This window comes from Capricornis sumatraensis, chromosome 11 (assembly GCF_032405125.1).
Source record: "Capricornis sumatraensis isolate serow.1 chromosome 11, serow.2, whole genome shotgun sequence".
Taxonomy (NCBI): Eukaryota; Metazoa; Chordata; class Mammalia; order Artiodactyla; family Bovidae; genus Capricornis; species Capricornis sumatraensis.
In genome coordinates, this window is record NC_091079.1 from 99,069,166 (window position 1) to 99,084,258 (window position 15,093).

Below are 15,093 nucleotides of genomic sequence, written 5' to 3' on the forward strand. Positions count from 1 at the left end.
GAATACTGGAGGAAATGTTTGATGCAAATGCTTGATGCAGATGTTTGATGCAAATGCTTGATGCAGATGTTTGATGCAAATGCTTGATGCAGATGTTTGATGCAAATGCTTGATGCAGATGTTTGATGCAAATGCTTGATGCAGATGTTGAAAGATTTGCAGCAAAGGGAGGAGGGGGCAGCAGAGGAGGGGATGATTTGATAGCAACACCAACTCGATGGACATGAATTTGAGAACTCCAGGAGACAGTGGAAAACAGTGGAGTCTGGTGTGCTACAGTCCATGGGATTGCAAGTGGGTTGCCATTTCCTCCTCCAGAGGATCTTCCTGACCCAGGGATTGAACCTGCACCTCCTGTAGCTCCTTCATGGGCAAGTGCCTTTTACCACTGAGCCACCCGGGAAATCAGCATTTTAAAAAGCAGAGATATCACTTTGCCAACAAATGTCCATATAGTCAAAGCTATTTTTTTTTCCAGTAGTCACATAGGGATGTGAGAATTGGACCATAAGGAAGGCTGAGTGCCAAAGAGTTGATGCTTTTGAATATGTGGTGCTAGAGAAGACTCTTGAGAGTTCCTTAGACGGCAAGAATATCCAACCAATCAATCCTAAAGGAAATCAACCCTTAATATTCATTGGAAGAAACGTTGCTGGAGGTGAAGCTCTGGTACTTTAGCCACCTGACGTGAAGAACTGACTCACTGGGAAAAAAGCTTGATGCAAAGGTTGAAAGATTTACAGCAAAGAGAGAAAGGGGCAGCAGAGGACGCAACGATTCGATAGCAACACCAGCTCAAAGGACATGAATTTGAGAACTCCAGGAGACAGCGGAAGACAGGGAGTCTGGTGTGCTACAGTCCATGGGATCACAAAAAGAGTCAGACAGGACTTAGCAACTGAGAAACAGCAACAAATTTATACTGTTCTATGAACACTTTGAGTTTCATTTACAAATATCTAATTTCCTGAAAGTGAACTTATATTTCTAAGTGATGTCACTACACGTTTTATTTTCTCTTGGAATGTTTATTGGGTTCTTACTATGTGGCATAAATTATTAAGGTGTTTCACCTTCTGCATGTCACCCTCTTCTGTCTACCTCTTAATGAGGCCTGTGGCTGGCCCTATCTGTCAGTAATATGGCATTACTCCTGATGCATTGAGGGATATGGCAGATACAGTCAAGATACTTTGCGTTCTTGCAGATCAGCACAACCCCAAGGTGAATTTGAAGCTTTTTTTTTTTTTCTGCTAATCTGAGCAACCCACCACACCTTAATCTTTGATTTCAACTAATGAAACATTTTATGTGAAAACCCAGTACCGAGAACTTCAAGGTTGTTTAATGATAGAAGCTAAACTCTGGCATCTACCACTCGTTTTATAACATAAGACCCACCAATCAGCTTTCCTCACCACTGTTCACATTCTGCCCTGTGTAAACATGTGCCCCGCTTGCATCTATCTATATCTCTGTGTTATTAGCATTTAGATTTAAATGTAAGCATTAATTCATTTTATCATCTTGTCTTAAAATATCTGAGAGATGTTTTAAATGATAAAAAATGTACTACTGCCTTAACTCTCATTGCAACAAATAATAGCTTCTATAACCTGACATAAAAATTTTTAGTGAAGAAATAAAATAATCTAATAAATCTAATAAAGATATAAATCTAATAATTATTTCATCATCTCTGCAACTTGGAGGTTCAACTTCTTTTCATAAACATTAATGTTTTAGGCACTTCTATATATTACCTTATTTAAACCTCAAAACAACCTTATAATATATATATCACTGTTCTATCATTTTAGAAGAAAGGAAATCAAAATACGGAGAAGTAAAGTAACATCTTTAAAGGCACATAACTGTAATTTGTGAAGTAAAAATTCAAACTTAAAGAATTCAAACTTCAGAACAGAGCTCTTGGGAGTGGCCAAGATGGAAGTGTAGGACGATCTTGAACTCATCCCCTCCCGTGGGCACACCAAAATTACAAGTATTCACAGAGCAACTATGCATCAGAGTGATCTGAAGACTGCCAGAAGCGACCTGCTACAAGAAAGTTACAAAGAAGGAGCCACAGTGATGTGAGTGGGGGCGGCAGGAACACTCTCCAGTCAGAAAACATGCCCTTGGGTAGGCACCCCATAAACGGGAAGATGACTGTAATTGCAGAGGCTTTCCTCAAGGAGCGAGGGGCCCAAGCCCCACATCAGGCTCCCCAGTCCAGGGTCTTGCACAGGGAAGACAAGCCAGAACATTTTGCTTTGAAGGCCAGTGGAGCTTAATTCAAGGAGACCCAGAGGGTTGTAGGAATAGACACTCCACTCTTAGAGAGCACACACAAAATACCACATGCTCTGAGACCCAGGGCAGAAGCAGTGACTTAAAAGAGCCTAGTCAGACCCACTTGCTCATCTGGAGAACATCTTGGAGAGGCAGGAGCAATTGGGACACCGCCACCCCGGGGGATACAGGGGTTTCCCTGATGGCTCAGTGGCAAACAACCCACCCACAAATGCAAGAGATGCCGGTTCAACCACAGGTTTGATTCCTGGGTCAGGAAGATCCCCTGAAGAAGGAAGTGGCAAACCACTCCAGTATTCATGCCTGGGAAATCCCATGGACAGGGGAGCCCCAAAGGCTACAGTCTATGGGGTCACAAAAGACTCAGACACAACTTAGCTGCTAAACAACAACAATAACAGGGGATATAGATATTGTCAGAAGCCTTTTGGAGTAGCTCACTCTACCACTGGGACATTGGTGCTGGCAAGTGATATTTTGAAATCCTCCCAAGAGTTCTGTTCTAAACCAGCAAGGGGAAATCAATTAGTTATATACAAGGGAACCTCCATAAGATTATCACATGACTTTTCAGCAAAAATGCTGCAAGCTAGGGACAGTAGCATGATAAAGTGTTGAAAAGGATAAAACCACAATCAAGAATGTTTTATTCAGCAAGACTTACTCAGATTTGATGGAGATATCAAGAGTATTACAGAAAAGCAAAAGCTAAAAGAGCTGTGCACCACCAAACCATCTTTATGAGAAATGCTAAAGGGGCTTCTCTAAGAGGAGAAGCAAAGGCCCCAGCTACAGGTGCAAAAATTACAAAAAGAAAACACTCATTGGTGAAGGCAAATATATAGCAAATATAGTGTATCAACACATAAAGTTAGTTGGAAGGTTAAACAACAGAAGCACTAAAAACAGTATGTCCGCAATATGGATACACAAAACAAAAATATATAAAATATGATGACAAAGGTGTAAACGTGGCTGAGAGAGTTAAAATGCGTTTGAACTTAAGAAATCTGTTTTTGATTTCTTAAGTATATATACATATATAAGTATGGAGAAGAAAATGGCAACCCACTCCAGTACTCTTGCTTGGAGAATTCTGTGGACAGAGGCGCCTGGCGGGCTACAGTCCATAGGGTTGCAAAGAGTCTGACATGACTGAGCACGGCTGAGTGACTAAACAACAACATGTATGCATATACACCTTATCATAACTAAAACCCAAAAATCTATAACAGATACACTTAAAAAAGGAAAAAAAAAAAGAATTCAAACATAACACTAAAGACAGCTATCAAATCACAAGGAAAGAGAACACAGAAGGAGGAAAGACCAAAAATAAACTATAAAAACAACTGATGTTTAAAGCCAATAATAGATGCCTATCAATGATTACTTCAAATGTAAATGGGTTAAATGTTCTAATCAAAGTATAGTGCCTAATAGAAAGAAAAACAAAACCCATACATATGCTGCCTACAAGAGACTCATTTCAGATGGAAAGAGGTAGTCGATGCAAATGAAAACATAAATCCAAGATAGCAATACTTACGTCAGACAAAATAGACTTTAAGACAAAGACTTAACAATAGACAAGGGCATTACAAGATGATAAAAGGACCTATCCAATAAGAAAAGATTGCAATTATAAGCATGTATTTACTCAATATAGGGACACTTAAATAAAGTGAAATTGATAGACATAATGGGAGAATTTGGCAGAAACACAATAATAGTAAGAGACTATAATACCCTATGCATCAATGGATAGATCATTCAGACAAAAGATAGGAAACACTAGCTTTAAACAACACATAAGTTCAGATGAGCTTGATAGATATACATCGAACATTCCATACCAAAGCAGCAGAATATACGTTCTTTATAATGCACATGCAGCTTGCTCTAAGATAGAACATACCCTAGGTCACAAAACAAGTCTAAGTAACGTTAAGAAGTCTGAAGTCATGTCAAGTATCTTTTGGGAGCACAAAGCTGTGAGGCTACAAATCAATTACAAGAAAAAATATTGCAAAAGCATTAACACATGGAGGTTAATCAATACACTACTAAACAAAACATGAAATAAAACAAACATAAAATTTTAAATACCTGGATACAAATAAAAATGAAAACACAATAATCCAAAACCTCTTAGATACCGCAAAAGCAGTTTGAGAAGAGAAGTTTCTAGTGATATAAACTTGCTTAAGGAAGCAAGAAAAAATCTCAAATACAAAACATGTATTTTCTACAGCAAGAGACCAGAAAAATGTCAAACAGAATCTAAATTAATAGAAGGAAGGAAATCATAAAGATTAGAGCTAAAATAAAAAGACAATAGAAAAGATAGCTGAAACTAAGAGGCGGTCCTTTGAAAAGATACAGTTGATTCACTTTTCAGTTCAGTTCAGTTCAGTTCAGTCACTCAGTCATGTCCGGCTTTTAGCCAGGCTCATAAACTAGAAATGCAGAGAGAGTCCAGATAAATAAAGTCATAGATGAAAAAGAAGTTCTAACAAAAACACAGAAATACAATAGGTCATAACAGATTACTACAAACAAATGCCAATAAAATGGACAACCTAAAAAACATGGGCAAATTCCTAGAAATGTACAATCTCCTAAAACATAATTAGGAAGAAATAGAGAATATGAACAGCTCAATTATCAGTAACAAAACTGAGTCAGTAATAAAAAAACTAAAACTCCCAACAAACAAAAACTCAGGACTGGAGGGCTTCACAGGTGAATTCTACCAAACATTTAGAGAACAAAGTACAACTATACTTCTGAATTTATTACAAAAATCTGCAGAGGAGGGAGTGCCTCCTAATGTGTTCTGTGAGGCCAGCATCACCTTAATAGTTAATCACAACAAAGATACCACAATAAGAAAAATACAGGCCAATATCACTGAAGAATATAGATGCAAAAATCTTCAACAAAATGTTAGCAAACAAAATTCTATAATACTGTAAAAGAATCATATGATCAAGTGAGATTTATCCCAAGGATACAAGAGTGGTTCAGTTCCATAGATCAATCAATGAGATATACCACACTAACAAATAAAAAAATCATATGATCATCTTAATTGATTCAGGAAAGCTTTTGAAAAAATTCATATCTGTTTATAATGAAAACTTTCAACAAATCTGGTATAGAGAGAACATACCTCAGCATAACAATGGTGAATATGACTAACTCAGAGAACATCTTACTCAATATGGAAGTGCTGAAAATATATCTTTTAAGATCAAGAACAAGACAAGGACACCTGTCCTTGCCATTTTTATTCAACATAGGCTTGGAAGTTCTAGCCACAGTAATCAGACAAGACCAAAAAAGAAAGAAAGGAATCCAAATTGAAAAGGAGAAAGTAAAACTGTAACTGTTTTTAGATAACATGATACTACACTTAGAGAATCCTAAAGACGCCACCAAACAACTGCTAGAAAACTCATCAATGAATCTGGTAAAGTTGCAGGACACAAAATTAATATACAGAAATCTGTTGTATTTCTATACACTAGCAATTAACTATCAAAAAAGCAAATTAGGAAAACAATCTCATTGGCAATCATGTCAGAAAGAGTAAATTATCTGAAAATAAATCCAACTAAGGAAGTAAAAGTGAAAGTGAAAGTCGCTCAGTCATGTCCGACACTTAGAAACTCCATGGACTATACAGCCCATGGAATTCTCCAGGCCAGAATACTGAAGTGAGCAGCTTTTCCCTTCTCCAGGGGAGCTTCCTGACCCAGCAATCAAACCTGCATTGCAGGTGGATTCTTTACCATCAAGGAAGTAAAAGAACTGTACTCAAAAAAAAATGTAAGATGCTGATGAAAGAAATTTAGGAAAACACAAACAGATGGAAAGACATAGTATGTTCTTAGATTGGATGAATTAATATCATTAATATGACTATACTATCTGCATATAGTGGAAGATTCAACCACTGTTTTTTAATACATGACTCATTATAGATAGAGAATTCTTGATTGAGGATTTCAAAGGCTGGTTTGGGAGGGAAAACACAGCTGCTGTTGAACAATGCATCATTTTTCTCCTCCTACCACATTTAACTTAGATGAAGCCCAAAATAAAGCTCAAAGAAACACTAGTAATGTTTTTATGAGGAAAAGTCTTAACAGGTCTTGTACGTGTTCAGCCACCAGTCATGAGTGACTCTTTGTGACCCCATGGACTGTAGCCCACCAGGCTCCTCTGTCCATGGGATTTCCCAGCAAGAATACTGGAGTGGGTTGCCACTTCCTCTCCAGGGGATCTTCCCAAACCAGAGATTGAACCCATGTCTCCTGTATGGCAGGTGGATTCTTGACCACTGAGCCATCTGGGAGCTAGCATTAAAACAACTAAATGGAAAAAAAGGACACTTAAAAATCTCATTACCCAACCAGTCCACCAAATTCTTAGTCACTGATGTGAAGAAATCATTCAAAAGGCTGATCCAGTCATTTTCATGTGATACTATCTCAGTCCTGAGAAGTCTGAAAAAGGACTTCTGAACTGACTGCTGCCTCCCGAGTAGAGCTAGTGATTTGCACACAGAAATAAACGAAACGTCTCTTCTTCCCTCCCAAACCTGCTGCTTTCCATATTCTCTGACCCAGTTAAAAGCTCCCTCCTCCTTTCAGTCATTCAAGCTGGAATCCAAAAATATTCTCCTTTAGCCACGCATGTAATAACCGACCAAATCTTGTCGGTCACACCTGTTCAAAGTCCTTCTCATGTGTCAATTAATTCTTATTCCCACCACCCCAGTTCCTGCCATCATCTTTTTTCACCTGGATTACACAACAGTTTGCTACCTGTTCTTAATTCTAGTTTTGAAGAAAAGATTTCTTGGGTTAGAATTTCAGAAACCTGGGTTCTATAATTTCCTGAGCTATCCACTGATATGAGCCTCTCTTATTATCTATTAAGGAAAAGGATGAGATGCTCTCAAAATCCCTCTAGAAGATTATTATTTTTCCCCAGTTAAATTCTCCCTTCACATTCCCTTTCATTATATTCTCAAATATAGCTCAAATATCAACTTCCTACTCAAATTCTTCATGCAGGAACTCGATATTGACAGAAAAAATTCAGCTTACTTAGAATGGGATTCAGCACTACTCAGTATCTGTACTCAACACACCTTCTCATCATTTCCAGATCCCTTTTTCCTCCAAGCACATGCAATCCAGAAATCGCTGACTTGTGGTCTGTTCATTTCTCAAATCTGCCCTGCACCTTCCTCCTTCAATACGTTAACCCCGGGAGTTCCCTCGTGGTTCTGTGGTTAAGAATCCAACTTCCCGGGCTGGGAAAGTGGGTTCATTCCCTGGTCAGAACTCGGGTCCCACATGCGGTGGGATAACTAAGCTAGCTTATCGTGACTACTGAGCCCAGGAGCCACAACAAGGAGACTGCGTACCACCGTGAAGACCCCACACGCCTCCACGAAGACCCTGGGCAGCCAAAAATAGACACATAAATATTAAAAAGTACACCTACCCCTCTGAAGGACCCTCCATTATAAAAACACATGTCAAGTGTCTTACCTACACTTTCAAGAGTTATCCCAATGCCATTTCCTCCTCCTCTTTGTATCCATCAAAATTCAAAACTCTATTAACTTCTCTTTATATCTTGCTTAGTCTTATCAGATTTTTTTTTCTGAGTGGGCACAAGAGATAATTTATTATTTTTTTATTTCTTATAGCATTACTGCTTTCCAGGGAAAACAATAATCACTAAAAAAAAAACTTGTAGAAATAAATATTGCAACTCCTAATTTCTCTCTTCCTCCTTTCTCTTTGCTTTTTATCATTCCCTATTACCTCTCATTTTAAATTTAAAATATTTTCTTTTTAAAAGGTAAGTTATCTGTGTAGTGCTTACACATCACTATACTTGCATTATTTTCTCGGTCTACTATGCAATCAAATAAGATGCTAAAATCACATATGCTAAGGCCATTGATTTTCAAAGAATTGGTGATATTCTTTCATGTTATTATAAGTAGTAACAGATCAATGGGTTTCATAGGTATATGAAAATGAAAGTGAAACTTGTTCACTCGGACTCTTTGAGACCCCCATGGACTATAGACTGTCAGGTTCCTGTTCATGGAATTATCCTGGAATTATACTGCAGTGGGTAGCCTTTCTTTTCTCCAGGGGATCTTTCCAACCCAGGGGTCGAACCCAGGTCTCCTGCATTGCAGTTGTATTCTTTACCATCTGAGCCACCAGGGAAGCCCAAGAATGCTGAAACGGGTAGCCTATCCCTTCTCCAGGGGATCTTCCTGACTCAAGAATTGAACTGGGGTCTCCCGCATTACAGATGGATAGATGGATTCTTTAGCAGCTGCACTATCAGGGAAGCCCAGATTACATTTGCCGAAATCTACTTTCAATGAATACTGGGTAAAGTCTCACTGAGAGGTACTATGAACAGCACTGCTATGTACATTCTTGTACGTGCATTTTGGGACATTAATATCTCTTTGGAAAATACCTAGGAGTAGAAGAAGTCGACTGTAAGGTAAGGGGGTCAGAGAAGGCGAGGTTCAGAGCAAGAACGAGACCGGCACTTACAGGAACAGACCACTTTTAATGAGGCTGGAAGGGGCAGCAGTCAGATTAGCAAGCTGCTGCCCCGAGAAATGAGTAAGTATATATAAGCATGTATGTGGAAAGTTACTGTCTGAAGGGGGCCTGTTCTTCTCCAAGATTGTTCCGAGTAGTTATCTCTTAAATGGCTGGGGCAAGGAATTTTGTAGATCGGCCAGAGGCTGGACCAGCTGGGAGCTGGGCGTAATCAACCATCCTGTCCGTTTTTTGATTCAGGTGAGAGGGTTCTTTGTTTTGCATAGAATGGTGGGGAGGGGAGTTTTAACTCCAGGCTATTTTGAACCATGTAACTTTCCTTCATCAATGATAAGGCAAGTTGATGTTCAATTTTAGTAAATATTATGAGATGGTGTTCCAAAGCGGTTACACAAATGTACAGTCCTGCCAGTAGTAAATAAGACTCCCATTTGCTTTACATTCTTGCCAAAGTTGTGTTAGCATCACTCTACTAGATTTTAACAATTCAAATTCCAGTTTTCGTATCTGCCACTCAAGGGATGGCCCCTGGATCTCCTGGCTGTGATGGCCAATGACACTTGGACTCAGGAGACATAAAATACTGTAGCTTACAAAGAAGCAATTCTTTAAGGGCTAGGTTGTAAGCACTCAGACTAACACCCTAGAGCTCACCACAGAGGAAATATGTGAAAACACCCGTTTCTTCATCTTTCTCTCAAAGGGACTTAACTGTAAATTTTACAACCTGCTGCCTGAAGGCTCAGCTTCTAATAAACTGGTGACTTCCACTGCCCTCTCCCTTCCCACTCACTCCAATGGTAAAGCCAGGTCACTAACATCTCTCTTGGAAAAGCTTGTACACATGTCTCAAGTGCTAGCTTTCGTGGCTGCTGTCATAAAAAACATTTTTCTGCTGACCTTGTCAGTCTGCTTATGGAATCTCTACTTTATTACTTTAATCTGTATCTGGAATAATTCCATACTGTCTTCATTCAGTTGAGTTCAGTTCCGTTGCTCAGTCATGTCCAACTTCTTTGCAGTCCCACGGACTGCAGCACGTCAGGCTTCCCTGTCCATCACCAACTCCCAGAGTTTTCTCAGACTCACGTCCATTGAGTCAGTGATGCCATCCAACCATCTCATCCTCTGTTGTCCCCTTCTCCTCCTGCCTTCAATCTTTCGAGCATCAAGGTCTTTTCAAATGAGTCAGCTCTTCACATCAGGTGGCCAAATTATTGGAGTTTCAGCCTCAGCCTCAGTCCTTCCAATGAATATTCAGGACTGATTTCCTTTAGGTTGGTCTGCTAGGATCTCCTTGCCATCCATAGGACTCTCAAGAGTCTTCTCCAACACCACAGTTCAAAAGCATCAATTCTTCCCTGGTCAGCTTTATTTATAGTCCAACTTTCACATCCATACATGACGGCTGGAAAAACCATAGCTTTGACTAGATGGACATTTGCTGGCAAAGTAATGTCTCTGCTTTTTAATATGCTGTCTAGGTTGTCAACTTTTCTTCCAAGGAGTAAGCGTTTTTTAATTTTATGGCTGCAGTCACCATCTGCAGTGATTTTGGAGCCCAGAAAAATGAAGTCTGTCACTGTTTCCTTTGCTTCCCCATCTATTTGCCATGAACTGATGGGACCGGATGCCATGATCTTAGTTTTCTGAATGTTGAGCTTTAAGCCAACTTTTTCACTCTCCTCTTTCACTTTCTTCAAGAGGCTCTTTAGTTCATCACTTTCTGCCATAAGGGTGGTGTCATCTGCATATCTGAGGTTATTGATATTTCTCCTGGCAATCTTGATTCCAGCTTGTGTTTCTTCCAGTCCAGCATTTCTCATGATGCACTCTTCATAGAGATTAAATAAGCAGGGTTACAGTATACAGCCTTGACGTACTCCTTTTCCTATTTGGAACCAGTCTGTTGTTCCATGTCCAGTTCTAACTGTTGCTTCCTGACCTGCATACAGATTTCTCAAGAGGCAGGTCAGGTGGTCTGGTATTCCCATCTCTTTCAGAATTTTCCACAGTTTATTGTGATTCACTCAGTCAAAGGCTTTGGCATAGTCAATAAAGCAGAAATAGATGTTTTTCTGGAACTCTCTTGCTTTTTCAATGACCCAGTGGATGTTGGCAATTTGATCTCTGGTTCCTCTGCCTACTGTCTTCATTAGTATCCTTTTACTAAATGTTTTGATATCTTGTTCTTGTTCTTCTAAATTTTCCTGGTTATAGCTGGCCCAAGAATTTTTGGTTCATACAAAATTGAAAGCCAATTTGTAATTTTCACACTGAAAAAGCATGATGTGATATTAATTGAGATTGCATTGAATTTATAGATCCATTCATCACAGAATAATGAATATTTTTACAATATTAAGTTCTCACAAAGCTAACTACAATTTTTAAATCTCTGGATCTTATCAAATACATTAACAGAGCAAAAAGAGACAACAAGGAAGTATGAATCTGAGTCACAAAAAAGAGCATTAAAAGCGTTGAAGGGGTTGAGATGAAAAGTTATTATCAAAAGAACAAGTTGTGTCCTATAAATCTCCTGTATCATCTAATATAATCTCTGGTTAGATCAGGTGGCTAATTCAGCATTCAGTTAGTTCTTCATTATCATAAAAAGATGAGTTAACTGAATATGAAACAGTGGTAAAGCTCAACGAAATCACTCATAAAAATAATGGAAATACCTTAAAGGTATACTGATTAATTTAAAATGATACCAATTTGAAGGACAAAGAACCTAAAATACTTATGTATCTAATTAAGAAAAAGAGAATTTGTTTTTGAATAAATATGTGTTCGATATTTTTAAAATTTGATAGCAATACAAATAATCATATTGATCCAATGATCTTTCCAAGCAATATGGCAGAAGTCCAATAACTAAATCAATTAAAATTATAAAAATTTAATGCAATATGTTTTTATGGGTATGACATTATTCTCAGTATCTATATTTGTCTGCATTTTTTTCATGCAAAGCCTTCCAATTGGAACAATTGTGATAAAAGTTTCAATTTAATGATATCTATAATAGTTCCATTTGTAGTGAACCATATGGCATAATTAAAATACATCTAAACCCAAAGCTCCAAGAAATGGATTGTCTCATTAATAAAATGCCTCAGTAGTCTAAGAAGAGAAAAAAATTCTATCAGAGTATGAGGAGATATGAAGTAAATATTTCTGAGGATAGAGTTGTTTAGTGGCTTTTTGGTTACTTGTGTCAATAGAAGATGACTTTCTGATTTCAATAGAAAATTAATCATAACATTTTGAAAATACTCATGTTATAGAGATTAATGTATATAAAAATTATAGAGCTAAAAATGTTCCAAAAATGAGAATAAAGCTGTGTTTTCTTTATGCACATGTTCTTTAAATATATATATATATGAAAAAGAACAAATAAAAATAATTATGGTAATAGAACCCAGGGATTTACATTAGTCTTTCAGAAGGGTGACTTTAAAAAACTATTATGGAACTTAAGAAAATTAAGATAAAAATTTCCCTGTGGGAACCTGAGGAAAAAAAAACAAAATTCTCCTTTAATATGAATGTTCACTCAATATAAAAAATATTACTTACAATAGTATGCTGCTGCTGCTGCTAAGTCACTTCAGTCATGTCTGACTCTGTGCCACCCCAGAGACGGCAGCCCACCAGGCTCCCCCATCCCTGGGATTCTCCCGGCAAGAACACTGGGGTGGGTTGCTGTTTCCTTCTCCAACGCATGAAAGTGAAAAGTGAAAGGGAAGTTGCTCAGTCATGTCCGATTCTTCGTGACCCCATGGACTGCAGCCTACCAGATTCCTCCGTCCATGGGATTGTCCAGGCAGGAGTACTGGGGTGGGGTGCCATCGCCTTCTCCAACAACAGTGACTCCCAAAGTTTCCAAAGACCAGATCTTTCTCACAGATTTCAATAACTACTGTTCCAAAGCATTCCATGTCCCTCTCTTACTTTGCTCACTATAATCTAAAAACCCTGACACTTTCTGATCTATTAACTCACCGTGTATGTTCTGCTTTGCAATTACCAAGAGATAGAGAAAATACAAAAATGATTAAGAGTATCACTAGGAATAATAATTGTTGAGAGATAACAGGAAGCTATAAAATTAAGATAGGTAGGAACAAATGAACAGAAATCTATTTGCAAAATTCTGTAAATAGAGAAAATGAAATTACCTGTTTCTATACATGATAAACTTACATAATTCACTTGTATAATTATGTTTTTCCTTTACCTAGAAGGTGATTCCTTTTATTCTCAATCAGCTAAATCTTACCTATTTTCCTGGTCTCAGAAAATACCCCTAGATCAGAAGTTTAGGTCCATCTAGTCAAAGCTATGGTTTTTCCAGTAGTCATGTATGGATGTGAGAGTTGGACCATAAACAAAGTTGAGCGCCAGAGAATTGGTGCTTTTGAACTGTGGTGTTGGAGAAGACTCTTGAGAGTCCCTTGGACTGCAAGGAGATCCAACCAGTCCATCCTAAAGGAAATCAGTCCTGAATATTCACTGGAAGAACTGATGCTGAAGCTGAAACTCCAATACTTTGGACACCTGATTCGAAGAACTGACTCATTGGAAGAGACCCTGATGCTGGGAAAGATTGAAGACAGGAGAAGAGGATGGCAGAGGATGAGATGTTTGGATGGCATCACCAACTCAATGGACATGAGTCTGAGTAAACTCCGGGAGTTGGGTATGGACAGGGAAGTCTGGTGTGCTGCAGTCCAGGGGGTCGCAGAGAGTCGGGCATGACTGAGCGACTGAACTGACCTGGTATTAAATCTCCCAATTTGTCTCTCTTAAAATTCCTGTTTAAAAAATCTTCATAAATGCTCCAGTATACAATAATGTATTTTTTCATATCCCTGTAGTTTTTGTTATTGTGGCCCAGTCACTAAGTTGTGCCCAGTTCTTTGTGACCCCATGGACTATAGGTCACCAGACTCCCCTGTCCTTCACTATCTACCAGATTATCCCTCATACTAGTCAAGCAAAAGAAAACAGGCAATTAGAATTACCAAGATAGAGAGAAAATACAAAAATCATTGAGAGTATCACTAGGAATAATAATTATTGAGAGAAAACGGGAGGCCCTAAAATTAAAATAAGTAGAGACAGGTAAACAGAAATCTATTTGCAAAATTCTATAAATGGATAAACTGAAATTATCTGTTTCTATACCATGATAAACCAATATAATTCACTTGTATAATCAAAACTACTCCAAGATAGGGATAATTGGAAAATATTTTAAATATTTGAATGTTGAAATGTTTTAAAAGTGACTTCATGGGTAATTTCAGGTGTATTCTAGCTTTAATTTAGTATTAAAATGGTCTCTTTTTCTTTTAAGACTCTGAATACTTCCTTTAGAGATATTAAATTGAATCAATAATCAATCTTACACGACATGTGATTATTAGTGTTCTTGATCCTTTCCCTTAGAGTAATAAATTCTAGCGATTTGCTTCTGTCTACCTTCCTGTATTTACTATATATTCTAACACCAGAAATTTATACACTACAGTGATAAAGAATGAGGTATTCATGGTTTGCAAAATACCAGAGTATACCAAAACTTGGACTTCCCTGGTGTCTCAGATGGTAAAGAATCTGCCTACAATGCAGGAGACCCAGGTTCAGTCCCTGGGTTGGGAAGATCCCCTGGAGAAGGGAATGGCTACCCACTCCAGTTTTCTTGCCTGGAGAATTCCATGGACAGAGGAGCCTGGCAGGCTACAGTCCATGGGGCCACAGAGAGTCAGACAGGAAATCTGAACAATTCTTCATTTGTGTTATGATAACGGTGGGTTTTTTTCAAAGTACAAAGAAATAAAAGACAACAAATATTCCACTGAAGCACAAATAACTCGTGTAATTTAAGTGGGTTATTGAAAGACATGAGGTAGAATGACCAAAAAACATTCAGATAGTGAGTCAAGAAGTTTTAATATACATAACTTATAGGGAAAAACTCCCTAGTATTTTCAAAATTATTGAATACTAAACAACTTTGTTGTCTTTTAAATAACCAAGAAACTGTGATAAGAAAACATGTTTTGAAGAAATCTCTAGTGCCCTAAAATCTATGAACATATAGAATTTCCTATATACGTGAGCTTTTTAGGCCAATTTT